Here is a 15614-nt window from a genome sequence, read left to right on the forward strand (position 1 = left end):
ATCAAAGTGGTTGCTAGAATTGTCCTTCAAGACAGAAATCATGAGACACTTGGCAAAATTTCAAGCTGTCAAGTCCTGACAATTAGAGATGCAGGAGACTAATTTGCACTATAGAATGATTTATATCCATCATTGGAGGGGATCCAATTATAAACACTCTATTTTTGACCGGCCTTAAGACTTAGATGATTCCCCGATGATGAACAAATGATGGATTTCAATTGTCTTCAAGCAACCTTTCAAATGGATATAATTCCCAACCTTAAACTCATTTTTAGATGAAATTATTTTCAAGTCCTTAAAATGTTTTCAAAAAGAGTTTTCAAGGATTCAAGACGTCATTTCGAGCATTCTACTAAGTCCAACTCTACATTTTCACAATTTAAAAAAAAAAAAAAAAACCTATTTCTTTCAAAAGTGAGCACAGACGAACCCGAATTGTACAAAAAGAGGGAAAACACTCAAGAAAACACCAGCAACAGGGTTTTTGGTCCACCAACTTGTAGACACCTAATTTTGACTGACCCAATCACCCTCGCCACCCATGTGGGGTGAATTTTATATGCATCCTCCAACCTAGATGTCCTGGTTTGCGTGATACACTTCATCTTCACTTAGAAGATGTTGCACCCCCTTGAACCGGGTGCCCATGCTATTTGCAACTCACACAATAATGCTCAAACATGTGCTTCATAGCTTCCTCTATCCTCATACTCAAGCCCATGAGAACTGTCGTACCTCCCTAATGTGTCTCCACTATCACGAATTAAACCTCAATTGAAAAGAGACCCAACTTCCTTCTTTGGTGTACACCATCTTGTAGCGAAACCGTCTCAGATTCTATGCCTGAAGCTTCCTTTTGTGAACACCCAGCAACCCATTGACTTCCTCTTATTGGCCACTAAATATCCTAGCAACTGGTGCTCACCACTATTCACCCATAACTCATATTGTTCGTTTGATGTTTGACAACAACTTCTCTCTTGTCACAACATACCCCACAAGCCTATAAAAGTTGCCAATCATGATGTCCAATCAGGAAAAAAAAAACACTTTGACTGACCCTACAAAGACTAGACTTCCTTGTTGATTGAATTAGATTACTCTTAGATCACCATTGATCAACCCGCAACCAAACTTGATCACCTAGATCACCGCGAAATCTGTCCAATCCCTTTAAACCTATTCAGAATTTGAAAAATTTGACTGTACCAATGAATCCGCAAGGATTGAAAACCTTGGAAACCACCTTCACCTTGAATTTTTCTATAATATATACACACTGATATAACAAAAATATTCTAAACTTTTTATTTTATGATTTTTGTCACACAAGATTATAATCCATTAACAAGACAAAGACACAAACCCAAACCCTCAATTGTGCATTGTGTTCCAATTAATCGATGTTTCCATTGCATTGCCTTCATCGGATTTTGGATTTTTTTTTTTTTTTTGTACGACCAGGATTCCTTTTTGTCTGTTGTGTAAGTCCTCCGTGTGCAGTAACCGCACCTAGGATTGATAATTATAAGCTCTGATACCACTTGTTGAGATTTATACCATATCCTACCAATGCAAATAGAAGCATACCCACGCACATACAATAGAGAAAAATAATCAAACGTAGATTATGTAGTTTGGCCCAAATTGCCTACATTGACGGAGAGAGAACTTCCACTATCAGAGAATACATGTGCCCACACCGCTACCTGAACCCCATGCTCAAGGGTAGTTGAGCCCTTGCTCACCTTGTTGCCCACGCGGTATTCTTTTCTCTCACACCTTACATCTCTATTTTTCTCCCTCACAATCTCTCAATCTCTCTCAGGAAAACCCTATAGTCCAAATGACTATTTATAATAGTCTATCATTGAGAATCCTAATTTCATACAATTAGGTAATCCTACACATATTAAGATCCCTAATAGATTCCGAATTCTACTATCGTAATCCAAATACATGTATAAACCAATCTAATAATTGTATGGAACCTATATTTATCACATGGGTAGACTAATTTTAATACCATTGACTTGTGCACCCTCCCAAGTATCCTGATGATGAAAACAAAAATGAATTTTTTCTTACTTTGTTTCTTTTTTATTTAAGTATGATTAGCACTTCATTTATGGGATTTTATTTCAGAGCCATGAGTTTCTAATTTTCTAGTAAGGTTAGAGGTGAAGCCTAGCATTTTTATTAGAATATGTGAGACATTTGGTAGAAATGTTAGTAAAATTTTTGGAATCTCTAGCATTTTTATTTGTGATAGCTTGCACTTTGGTTTTCAATTATTTTGCATTAGCAAGTACTAGGGGTGTTCGCGTTTTGATTGTGACTGGGAAACCTCCAATTCGTTATCTGCTCGCCGGATGGGCGAATTCAAAAAAATCAATCCGCATCCGTCTGCCGAATTGACGGATGTGGATTGAGCGGATTGGTGGATTAACGGATAGATGCGAATCGGTTTGACAGTTTAAACTTTTACAAATTTTGAGCATAATACAACAACTTGTCAACATTTTTTTTTTGGATAACAATCCAACTAACATAACCAAAAAATTATCAAGTAAATTGTCAATTACCAATAATAAATACATATAAGAAAACCATGCATTATCAAAACTATGTCATTGCTTTTTTTTAATTCAAAAACTATTTAATTTGATTTCCAAAAAAAATATGACAAAATTAAGCCCTATATTTTCCACACAAAAATACCAAATATCAACCATTTCCATTTGTTAAAAGGATTTCCAAATTGAAAATAAATTCAAAATACAACAGAATATCTAAACTATTTTTCAATTGAAAACACAAATAGAATATCTAAACGAATTGAAAACACAAAGTCTTAAAAATTACTAGAGGTGCTCATGGTTTGACGGTTCAGTTACAGCCAAAAGAACCCCAAATTCGCCATTCGTTTAATTAGGTGGATCAAAAAAAATCAATCCCCAACCGTTCATTCGTTATCATGCATCCGTCCAAAATGCAACGGATCGGTTCGGTTTAGTCAGTTTGAACGAATCGAAATATCCGTTGCTCTCCCCTAGCAAGTACGGTTGTAAATGCCCCAAGGGAAGTATACCACGTGGCGATCCACGAAATGGGCAAAATACATCAGATACACGCTGTTACTTTACCCTTAGATTTCTTTATGCATATATCCATGAATATATGCACTCCAGGTATCTTATTCGCATATCTCTACATTCCTCCATTTGGATACTACTTCCAAAGAACTAACTTTGTTATTGGAGGGCCCTTGCGACAAACACCCACTGGTGAATTCTTAAGGGTTTGTCTGTATGTCTGACAAGATGAGACCCGAGACCCACTCAACCACTCCAACACCCTCGTGAATTCAGTTGCACCTATAAACCAACCAATTATCATCATATTCTATCCAACTAAAATTTATTAAATAAATTAAAATTTAATACAAAAAGGCGAAGAGCTAGATCTTCTTTCTTTATTTAAAGGATAAAAGGTAAATTCAACTCACTACAACAAAACTAACTATTTACGGCATCATATTTACCGCATGCATTTTACGACAATTTTTTTTTTTTTTTGGCAAGCCATTAATGTTTTTTCAATAATAGCATACATATCATGTAAGTCGTAAATTTATATATTTATGACATGCAAAAGTAAGCCATAAAAAATGTATGTTTTTATGACTTACAAAAATATTTCATAAAATATTTGCACTTAAGACAACATACATTTCATGTTGTAAAATGTTATAATTTTATAGGCTAATGCATGTTGTGAAAACTTCTACAAAAAATTTAAAAAAAATAAAAAAAAAATTCAATCCGATTTTGTTATGATATGCAAAAGTATGCCATAAAAAATGTATATTTTCATTACATACAAAAATATGTTATAAAATATTTTCACTTAAAGACAAAATACATTTCATGTTGTAAAAAAAAAAAAATTATATTTTAATTATTCTCTAGAGAAATTATATTTTAATTATATATAATAAAAATAAAATTCTAGATGTTCTTAAATATTTATAAATTTCTAGTGGATATGAGAAATTTTTTTTTCTTTTCCAATAAACTAGATTTTTTAGTTATAATCTTGATTTTTTTAATACAAAAATAATTTGGTATATATTGTAGCTTGCATATCTATTTTTTTTTTTCAGTTTTTATTTGATAAATTCAATGAGAGCCTTGAATTACATCCATTATTCGATTAATTCAGTTTCTCCTCTCTCATCTCTCTTTGATTTTGATTTTAATTTCTAGAGTTTTGATTTTGATTTCTTGGGTTCTCATCTCTCATCTCTCTTTGATTTTGATTTGATTTTGAATCAGTTTCTCCATTTGATTAATTTGGTATATATTGTTGGTTGCATATCTATTTTTTCAGTTTCTATTCGATTAATTCAGTGTTTGCATATCTACTTAGTTTGGGAATATGAGAGCCTTGAATTACATCCCTTGTTCAATTAACTTATTCAGATATACATGAAAAAACAGAGCAGCACTTTATTGAATTTATTCGATTAATTCAGTTTCTCCTCTCTCATTTGATTTTGATTTTGATTTTCATTTCTAGGGTTTCCACTTCTATGATTGCTCATTTTGTTTGAAGCTCATACACCTCTCTAGCCTTTGTCTCCACCAAATCCCACCGCGATCTCTGGAAAAGGTCTCAATTCAGTTTCTCTCTCTCTCAGTCAACCTTTTTTATTCGATCTGTATGTTATTTGTTTGATTAATTCGAGTTTTGATTGTTTTACTATTGGTAGGGTTTGAAAAAAGTTAGTTCTAATTTTAGGGATCTAATTCACTCTCCTTGTAAATATTCAAACTTAATCAAATATTAATTGGCTAGAAAAATTTCCTTACTTTTTAAGGTAAAAACAACAGCTGAGAAAATAGTTCTCCCAAGTCAATGTCAAATCCTATCCTGGTGGTTTGGTTACCCTTCTTTGTTGAGAAAATTTAAGTTTTGGGCAGACAGACGGTCATTGCCAGCATGAACTTAATTTCCAGAGCTTTCTCATCGATTTTGGTGAGATGATAATACTGGTAGTGATGGTGCCCGTAAAATGTGTTTGCTCTAGGCCGGCTACCTCAATGAAGAGACTAGTGTTTGCCTATAGATTACATTTACATGTAGCCAGCCATCTTTCCAGTTGGTTTTTGTCAATGATGCTACTACTGATTTGGTCTCATATCTCGAGACTTTGCATCACTATGATATGGAGGAATATGATATGATTGTATTAATTCTACTTTTCTAATGTAAGCAAAGGAACTACTTTTTTATTCCTTCAACTCCTTTATATATGTATATGTATGTAATGGTGGTGATGTATATATGTATATATGTAATGCTGGTGATGTATCTTAAAATATGACTTTGACTTGGGCCAATTTATTCAATATTTGTTTGCCTTCCTACGGTGTTATGGTCCTCATCATCTAGTAGTCTATGAATTTGGACTAGATTCCAAAAGTGGCTTTGAGTAGGATGAGCAATGGAAGAAATTATGTCTTTCACCACTCTCGTAATCAGCATTATCATTCGACCTCCTTCTCATTTAATTTGTTTGTTCTTTCTTAGCCTCCATCTTGATGAGCATTGAGACTTTTCTTCTTCTTCTTCATTTTTTTATTTTTTTTTTTGGATAGGGGCAATTAATTGAACAAGCATAATGTTGGAGTTGATGCAAGTTTTATGGATGCAAATCTTTCTAGATATGATAGGTATGTTCTCTATTGATTGCGTTTAGTAATGGTGTTGTTATTACATTTCATTTTGAAATGAAAATTGACGCTTCTGACTTGAGATCCAAAAGGTCTTAGTGAATCGAAATGAAAATTGACAAAATCTTTGATATCCTATAAACATATCACGAGACATCAGGAATTGTGTTGCCAGGCAACAGAGGGCATTATAAGACGATAGTAATATAGTTTATTTCTTTCAGTATAACAATTCTCAGATACTATAACAAGGATCATTTCCAATTAGGAGGAAAAAGTCATTTTTCTAGTCCTCAAAACTAAGACCTCACAATTAATGAAAGGAGGAAACCACATTAAAACCTTAGTAGAGAGAATACATCCTTTGAAAGTAATAGCGAAATAGACATTTCAAGCCCCCCATGTGCTGCAACCAACTCTAACTCTGTCAACATAAATATTTTTTTTTAATCTGATTGAAACTTTTTGACACTTTCATTTCATTTGTTGAACTAATACTCGGTAAATGGGATGAATGCTATGTAATATGCTTATATACTCCTAATTTTGGTCGGATCAAAGTAATTGCATTGGGAGGGGACAACCTGGTGGTTGCAGAAGGCCAAATTGCATCAAGGGGTCCTAAGTCAAAGGTGCATCATGTGACCCTTGGACTTATGCGTTGGAAAGTATGGGTAAGCCACGTAATAGTCAATGTGTCGTTGTTTCATTCTACTCATGAAATGTATAATCTTCAAGATGCAATAGGAAGTATAGTTGCATGGCTTAGTCAATTCATTCTTTCGGACTAAATATTAGACTAATTGATTTATGATTTGTAGTTATGTTTTTTGGATGTTTAAAGTCGTATTTTAGAGATTAGTGAATCTTATAATTTGGATGCTTTTCTTGGTTTATATGTCTGAAGTTGTTATCAGCTTGATATGATAGAAGTTGATGATGGAAGTTAATTTGCGGGTTGTTTGGTGTATGAATAGTAGATTATTATTATTTTTTTGCTTACTTCATAGTTGCTGCTTCTGCTTGGTTTATTCACAGGTTGCATTTTATAAGTTATTGTCTCCATACTGTTAAGCAATGTTATATTCATGTATATATATTATATATTAGAACTAACCTTCTACGGCATATAAAATTATGTCGTGAAATGTGTACTGATTTATGACATGCAAGAAAATGCTGCAAAAGATTATATACGACATACAAAGTTTGTCATAAATATATTAAAAACGACCTTCTACGGCATACAAAATTATGACGTGAAAAGTGTAATGATTTCTGACATGAAAGAAAATGTCGTAAAATATTATATACGACATACAAGGTATGCCATAAATATATAAAAATAACCTTCTACAGCATGCAAAATTATGTCATGAAAAGTGTGACGATTTATAGCATGACAAAAATGTCGTAAAATTATATACAACATACAAAGTATGTCATTAATGTTTAATTTATTACTTTTTATAACTTTACCTGCATGCCGTAAATGACGCTCAACTTTTCACGGCATGTCATATAACAACATTTGTATGTATGTCGTGAAAGAGTTTTTACGACATGTGTTGCAAGCCGTAATTTACATAGTTCGTAAACAAACATAAATTATAACCAGCTCAATGCTGCCCATCATAGTTTTTACAAGCCCCAACACTGACACAAACACAAACATAGATCCAAACCCAAATAAGAAAAATAAATATGACATTTGAACACTGGTGGTGTTTCATAATTATGCATGTTTCTTAGAAACCTTAATATGCATGCCATCTTCAAATCGTAACAAAGGCGTTCGAGCTATGTCCCCTCCCTTAATTTTGGTCCACCTATCAGAATAAAAAACAAAAATGAAAAAATTACATTAAAACTTTTTTTAAATGAGAAATTTTTTTTTTACAAATCTGATTAACATGTTAACTTAATTTCCAATTTCATCCTCTCTTTTTTCTCTTGTGAAAGTAGTCCACTGTTATAAATTCATCACAAAGATATATTATCTTAACTAAATGCATACCAAGAAATGAATTTTATTATTTTCTTTTGTTCCAATTTAGTTGTTTATGACTTCCATTTTTTTTGTTAAATCATATTTGTCACTATAATCGAAGCAACATGAACAATCATGAAATATGAAACAAATGGGAAACACACCTGTATTCACTGACTAAAACATGGAGAAAGATGGCAAAAAATGACTTGGCCAACTCTGCACCAGCACATTGTCTTGTCCCGCCACCAAAAGGCATAAAATTCTTTGATGCAATTTGTGGATCAATGTCCTGCTTTCATTAATGAATCAAAGATTTGGTCATATATCTCGAACCACTATCAATAATATTAGATTGTGTGAGAATTTTGAGATTTAGAATTCAACACATTGAAAATTTATATTGAGACAAATGATCTTTGACTAACAATATTGTATCATTAATTTCTTTATTTTGAGAGAGAGAATAAAATCAACCTCCCAACGCTTTGGATTGAATTTCAATGAATCTTTAAATACATCGGGATTTAGTTGAAGGGTAGAATTAACAATCATAATGGCCTAACCTGCTGGAATTGTATAACCTGGAGATTGAAATTAGTCAATTGGTATTGAACTCTAAGATAATTAAGTTTGAGATGTAAAACCCTAATCATAGCTTCACAAATTAATAGGTCATAATTATATAACATGTGGTCTCCCATCCTAATAAGAGAGGAAGGAATACATGACCATTTTGTTAGATGCATAATTTATGGTGATGATTAATTAACTAGATGCATATATATATATATATATATAACCATTATAAGATGCACAACAACACATTGACCATTAATTAACTAGACGCATATATATATACCATTATAATTCAAACAAGTGGTCAGATGAAGAAAGCCATAAAGGTGAGGATGTGTGGACCATGTTGGGCTTATGAAAAGTTTAAGTGGTAATGGGGGAGCCAAGGCCCAGTATAAATTTAGAAGTTGTGCTGGATCAAGCCCATTTTGAAGGTCTAGTTAATGGACTAAATTGGGGGAATTGTTTACTTTGGAGTTCAATAGCATTGGGTGTAGACTATTTTTTGTTTTGTTTTTTCTATTTTTGTTTATTTCTATTTTAAAAATTGTGAGGTTGAGAAGTTAGTTGTGTGGATACAAGTAGCAGCAATAGGGATAGATTGTACTTTATGAATCTCTCTTATCTTCTTATACTTTTGATTACATGTTTTTTATGAAATTTTTAGTTTACTGGTAAAATATATATATATATATATATATTACCATTAAAATTGATATCTTTCAGTGTTTCCCAACCTCAGCACTTCATTGATAACCTGCATTTTTGGCATACCAACACAAGTTAACGACGCAATGTGCCAATTTCTTTTTTGCATGATGAAAATATATATATATATATATATATATGAATAAGTTTTAGGAACAAATAAATTAGTTCAATCACAGTACTCAACAGATAATACACATACATAGATAATAAAAAATTAGGAGTGATCTTACTAATAAATTTTGTAGAATATTATTCATTCATGGATACTATGTGTTGATATTTTACTTTGTAAGGGATGCTATGCATGAGTGGATGGCTTTCATTGAAATTATTTATTTACTTATTTTATTCTCATACACCGAACTACATATTAAATTTGATTGTTTGTGTGTAAGACCGAACAACCATAATTAAAAAAATGGTATTCGACAATTTCCAAGATATAAAAATAATGTATGGATTGATATATAGTTTAAATATATATCATACATTTTATTTATAGATATTTTTTAAAATACTTTTTGGGTGCATTAACATTTTTTGCAAATAATATAATTTTGGAGTGGCTCCCCTCTAGTTAAGCATAGGGTCTGAAGAGCGTTGTTCAGGTTCATGGGATTCATCGCAAGTTTCATTTAAATGATATGAACTATTTATTTTGTTAAATATTTCGTATATATGATTCACACAAAAAAATTAGATGGATCTAATAATCGTAACTTGTTAAATTTATCGTGTTTGTCGCACACAAAAAAAAAAAAAAAGACGATAATTGTGTTTTTAAAAATAGACTATATATTTTTTGGTAACAAATGTAATAAATTGAATAAGTTACAATTATTAGATCTACCTTTTTATTTATTAATTATTTTTTTTGTTTTTGATGATATACACGAAGAACCTTATCAATTGAACGATTCGAATCATTAAAACCAAACCGGTGATGACCTCCAAAAGCCTAAACAACACCCTTCAATCCGGTTGTATGACTAGAGGGAGCCCAGTCCTATAATTTATTGTATAGATTGAAGTAAAAAATGGAAAGATCTAATAAAATTAATCCAGTAAAATTAATTTCCAAAAGAGATATATATATATATACAGAGAGAGAGAGTTTAGAGTGTGAAACTCACATGCATGGTAACAGTCATGGATTTATATTCGTCCCAAGTCCGCGGAGATTTCTTGTCCTCTCTATTTTTTTAGAATAATGTCATGCTCAGCCTAAAACAATAATCAACATTAATTAGTAGTAATTGGGTTGTTGATTTCATTTATACCACTAGATCCTCCACCACCCAAGGGTGATCTTCAAATAACTTAAAAGATAGTGTTATGGAGGTGGATATTGTCTCAACAGTTGCAAACAAAGCTCCAACAATGACTGATACGATGAAATTCTCTGTCAAGAAGAAGTCAGTGTTCAAGTCTTTCACTGCTTGATCAAGGAAGTCCCCTTTCTTTTCCTCTGGACAAGCTATTCTCTCCTTTAACTTTGCCCTTATTACCTTTTCTAACTTGTCCTTATCCTACAAGCAAAATCATAATCCATAAATCCACCTCTATAATTATTCATCATACTCTACTTTCAACGAAATGATTTATTAAATTTTTGTTTTTTGTTTTCTGTTTTCAAAAAATACATTAAAAGACCCCCCCCAAAAAAAAAAAATCCTTTTTTTTTTAGTGAATAACAGAAAATCAGTTTTAAATTTTTTTAAAACGATTTTCGTAAACAAACATTAGAAACAGAAAATTAATTAAGTAGTGGATGTTTTTTATTTATTTATTTTTTTTCTTTCTGAAAACATGAAAAAGGAAAAGAAAGGAAGCACTGTACATTTATGTTTTGTAGTGTTATTACCTTCATACATTTGTAGAATTTAGTACCAGGGATGTTCAATGGAAAGGACAAAAGACCTTCCACGAATCCAGCAATGGTGATTCCTATATCATCAGATGATTTTTCAAAATCATGACCAAACAGAGTTTTTGCAGCAAAAATTGCCACCATCTACAAAACCCAAGACAACAAATATTGATTAGGGGAAATCTACGACAAGAAGTCCTAAAAAAATGCATATCATAAAATGAATTATGATTTTTTATAATAAAAGTTATGATTATTTGTGATGTATGTTATGTCATTTTGTGATAAAATTATAAATTTTAAATTTATAATGTGTATCTTAAAATTAGAAATGATAATGTTATGACATTTTATGATTTTTGTTATAACATTTTATGATTAAAAAAAAAAAAAGTTATGACTTTCGTACTACAAAAATTATGACATTTTCTATTTATGTTTTGAAATTGTGTGAAATTTTATAATAAAAAAAAAATTATACAAGGCATACGTATACACCTTTTAAAGGTGTACATCATAGCATCTCCCTATTAATTAACTTAGCCTCAGAATTTGTGTGTGAATGATCTTGATGTAAGAATAATAATAATAAGGATAAATTACACTTATCTCCCTGAAGTTTTTGATAATTATAGAAACTTCTCTTGTAATTTTAATAATTACATTAACTTTCTTAACTTTTGAAACTATTATCAAGATTCTCCTATTGTTAGGCTATTTAACAGAAATTGTTGATGCCATGCTGATGTCATAGGTTATAGTATCAAAAATGACGAAATTGTCTATTAGCTACCTTATATAATCAAATGAGAAATTTCACTTACCTCCCCTTAGGTTTTGCATATATATTATTAAAGACTCATACATATTTTAACATTATTTAATAAAATTCTTAAATTTCATGCAATATTAAATAAATTCCTTAAATTGTTAAGATACTATTAAATCATTTAATGAAAAAAAAAACTTTATTTTCATTGATAAAATACTTAAAGATAAATAATCTCTCTAAAATTAATATTAGATAACTTCCTAATAATTTAATATAAGACTTGTTCCACACTACATAAACAACGTAAAATTTTTCATTTTAAATAATGCATTTATTATTTGAATTTTTTTTTAAAGATGAAACAAATTGATTTATTTTTTCCCGAAAATTTGCATTATTTATTATTTTATTCTATATAATTAAGAAAAGATAAAATAATAAATTTTTTATGTCTAAGAATAAAAATAAGATTATATATACCGTTACTCTTTTTAATTATGAATTTATGATCGAAAAGTTTGGGAGTCTTTTTCAAAAATGAAAACCTAGTAATTGCATTTAGGTAACCATATAACATTGCACTAATCCGAACATTAAACTTATTTGTGTATATATATAATAATAGCATGGATGATTTGTGAAATATGATGAGATATAGGGAGGGAGGAGTAATAAAAAGAAACGGAGGAGAAAGTATGAAGAGAGGGGAAATTATTTAATAATTTCGGAACATTATGTGACCATACTTTAAGGTAATCGCCATTATTTAGTCTTCATGTTGTTTTCCATCCCCAACATAAATCGTGAATTCCTACTTCTCTCTACCGATTAAAACCCTATGGAAAGAGAGAGTTGTTTATAGTTTAGTTTGCTGCAGTGGGTAGTATACAGTAGTATATATATATACATACATTAGCAGTTTCTTTTATGGCATCAATGGTTCCTTGGGTAGACCGGCGGTGCATGTTAATGCGAACGGTGGTTTCAATTTCAGGAAGCAACTTAGTCTGGAGCCTGTCGACACCAAAGAAATTCAAGTAGGAGCCTCTGACGTACTTGTGAATCTGACCAACAGCATTTGGTCTGGCTTCACCTTCTAGACCGAATACCTTCTGGAATGTGTCCAAATACCACAGCTCTACTTCCCTCCCTTCTTGTTGAATCAAGTAATTGTTCAGCTTTGGATCTGCTGTTATCACCATTGGCCTTCCCACCAAATTTGTTGAAAACACTTTTCCATACCTGTTTTGTTTGTTTGTGTACAACAACAACCAAGGGCGGATCCAGATTGGTCAATGGGATGGATTAATATTAAGATAAAATTATACAATATTTTAAGTACAACCACATAACAAAAAAATAATAATAATAATATAATCTAGATTAATATCTAAATTTATTGATTAGAAACAATCTAACTAAGTTGTGCTCGACAAGTCTTTAAAGATTCGAATTCATCGATTGTATAATATAAATCAATTTTCAAAAAGCATGAAAAACAATATACTTTATCCTTTGAAGGAGAATACTCCAGCTAAGAAAATTGTTTAAACCAAATATGTTAAAATCAGCAATTCTGCTTTCCAAATGAGGACCTAGGATACTCAAGTTTAGGTTAATAAAGCCCCAAGTTCACATAAGCTTGTCTAACCTCATCCTGTTGATTAACAGAATATATACAAATTTGCAAGCGTAAACCAAGATCTCGTTCAATAACAGTTGAATCAAATTCGCTTGGTTTATTTGCTTGAGGCATGGAAAGCGGTTGAACATCACAAAATAAGGTTTCAACAACATTGGATGTTGTACTACTAGACTTCTGTTTTGTTTGATATAATGAGAAAAGTGATTTTTTGTTTTCGAGTGTGAAGATTCCATTATTTATAACCTAAAAAAAAAAATTAAAATTTAGCCCTATTTAATATTAAATCAGAGCATATTCGCAATAATTTTAAATATTAGGGTTTTTATATACATCCTCAATAATTTTTATTTAAGCTTTCATTATTTTTATATATGTTCAAAAAAAACTCCCTCAAAGTTCAAAAACTAAGAGTAATATAGAATATTGAACAAGGCAATATCATAAAAAAACTAAGGGCAATATAATATTTGTTGCATAAAGACAAAATTTCAAAACCATTGTTAATCAAATCCATTTTCAACCAACGAAATAAAATAATTGGTTAATTACATTTACCAAAAATGTTAGGAAAGTGGAGCTGTTACAGGTTGTTGGAGACGATGGAGAGGGTCGCTGCCTATTTATTAGAAGATGTGAGGATTATTTCAGAAGATTTGTTCTTTAAACAAATACAAACCTATTGGGTTACCTATCTATTTTTTTGGGTAAGTATTGGGCTGCTATTGGGTTGCCTATCTAAAAAACAAACAAAAAAACTATTTACCTTTATTTGGGACGGGACTAGGCTACGAAAAAAATTTTTACAAATTTTTTAAATTTTGAACTAAGCTACAGTTACCTATGCCTAGCCCTAGAACCGCCCTTGACAACAACCACTACCATAAATAGAATATTCAAACCAAGCACTACTAAAGAAATAAAACAACAAAACGAACAAGTGCACATAAAAGTTGATTATTGTACTTTTCAATTATCTTCTTGATGAAGGGATGGAGATCTAAGGAGTAGTTGGGAATGAGAAGTTGAAACGTTTCTCCAATAAATGGGAGCCCCATAGATCCTGGAGGCCGAACTCCATTGCATTTTGGGTTCCTCCACTTGTAAAGCCACTGACTTATCAATATGGTAACCACTGAAACCACACATAACCCAACTTGCGACATTTCTTACACTCACTGTTTGCTCTGTGTGTGTGTGCTTTGTGTGTGTGTGTGTGTGAGAGAGAGAGAGAGAGAGAGAGAGAGAGAGAGAGAGAGAGAGTGAGAGTGAGTGATTTTGTGTGAAGAACTCGAATAATTATGCCTCTCGGTGCCTGCTAACTGGGAAAGCTTGGTCCGATATATCTGAATGAGTGAGTGGACCAGCCTACAATAAAATAAAATAAAATAAAAGAGTAATGTTATGAAAATAATATCATGAAAAGTTTTATAAAATTAACCCAAAAATGATTGTATAACATATTGTGGAAGATGAAGATTTATTTCATTACTTTCTGCACTCAATGATTACATTACAGTAGAGATGATATTTATAACTAACTAACACTAACTAATTCACTAACAAACACTTTTAACTAATTAACAAACTTTACAACTGTTACAGATATTATAATGAGGACTGCTATCAATACAGGACTGTGATAGACAACATATCAATGCTGATTCTGATGCAGTTGAACTACTGCTGTGACTGATGAGGCTTGGACTGAGTGAACTGATGAAGCTTGGACTGAGGGATCTGTGGAAATGCAGAGTTAGTTACAGAGGCAGTTACTCAGTTACAGAGGCAGTTACAGATGAAATCTTATCAGCCCCCTGCAACCTGATGGGGCAAGGAAGCACAAGAAGCTTGTCTTTCAAATATTGAAATCGGGAGGTAGGAAGAGGTTTGGTGAAAATGTCAGCCACCTGATCTGTGGTAGGCACATACTGTAAATTAATGTGCTTGGCAACAACTTTATCACGAATAAAGTGACAATCAATTTCGATATGCTTAGACCGAGAGTAAAAAACAGGATTAGTAGCCAAGGCCATAGCTGATAGATTATCACACCAGAGCTCAAGAATAGAAGGAACAGATATGTACATATCTTTGAGAAGTTGTTGCAACCATGTGAGTTCGACAGTGGCATTAGCCAAAGCTCTATACTTCGCCTCAGTTGAAGATCTAGAAACAATAGATTGTTTCTTAGCACTCCAAGATATCAAATTAGGACCCAAATAGACACAGTATCCTGAAGTAGAGCGACGATCAACGGTGTCACCAGCCCAGTTTGAATCTGGAAAAGCATGAAGAGAAAAGGGGCC

General features: G+C 31.8%; 1 long non-coding RNA gene and 1 pseudogene across 2 annotated transcripts; one reads left to right on the top strand and one right to left on the bottom strand.

Annotated features, from left to right (window-relative positions):
* Positions 1–3923: 3923 nt before the first annotated feature.
* LOC114293037 (uncharacterized) lies at positions 3924–6691 on the top strand. Its single transcript, XR_003639930.2, has 3 exons — positions 3924–4677; positions 5667–5741; positions 6303–6691. It is a non-coding gene; the product is annotated as an uncharacterized LOC114293037 (long non-coding RNA).
* A 739-nt stretch (positions 6692–7430) lies between these two features.
* On the bottom strand, positions 7431–14536 carry LOC114271660 (beta-amyrin 16-alpha-hydroxylase CYP87D16-like; annotated as a pseudogene). The gene is made up of 9 exons (XR_014340164.1): positions 14272–14536; positions 12575–12905; positions 10886–11035; positions 10302–10550; positions 10155–10245; positions 9015–9067; positions 8209–8315; positions 7896–8023; positions 7431–7570 (listed from the first exon to the last, which is right to left on the bottom strand). The product of XR_014340164.1 is annotated as a beta-amyrin 16-alpha-hydroxylase CYP87D16-like (transcript).
* Positions 14537–15614: the final 1078 nt, after the last annotated feature.

Source organism: Camellia sinensis, chromosome 9 (genome assembly GCF_055761805.1).
Source record: "Camellia sinensis isolate YWXY chromosome 9, ASM5576180v1, whole genome shotgun sequence".
NCBI lineage: Eukaryota > Viridiplantae > Streptophyta > Magnoliopsida > Ericales > Theaceae > Camellia > Camellia sinensis.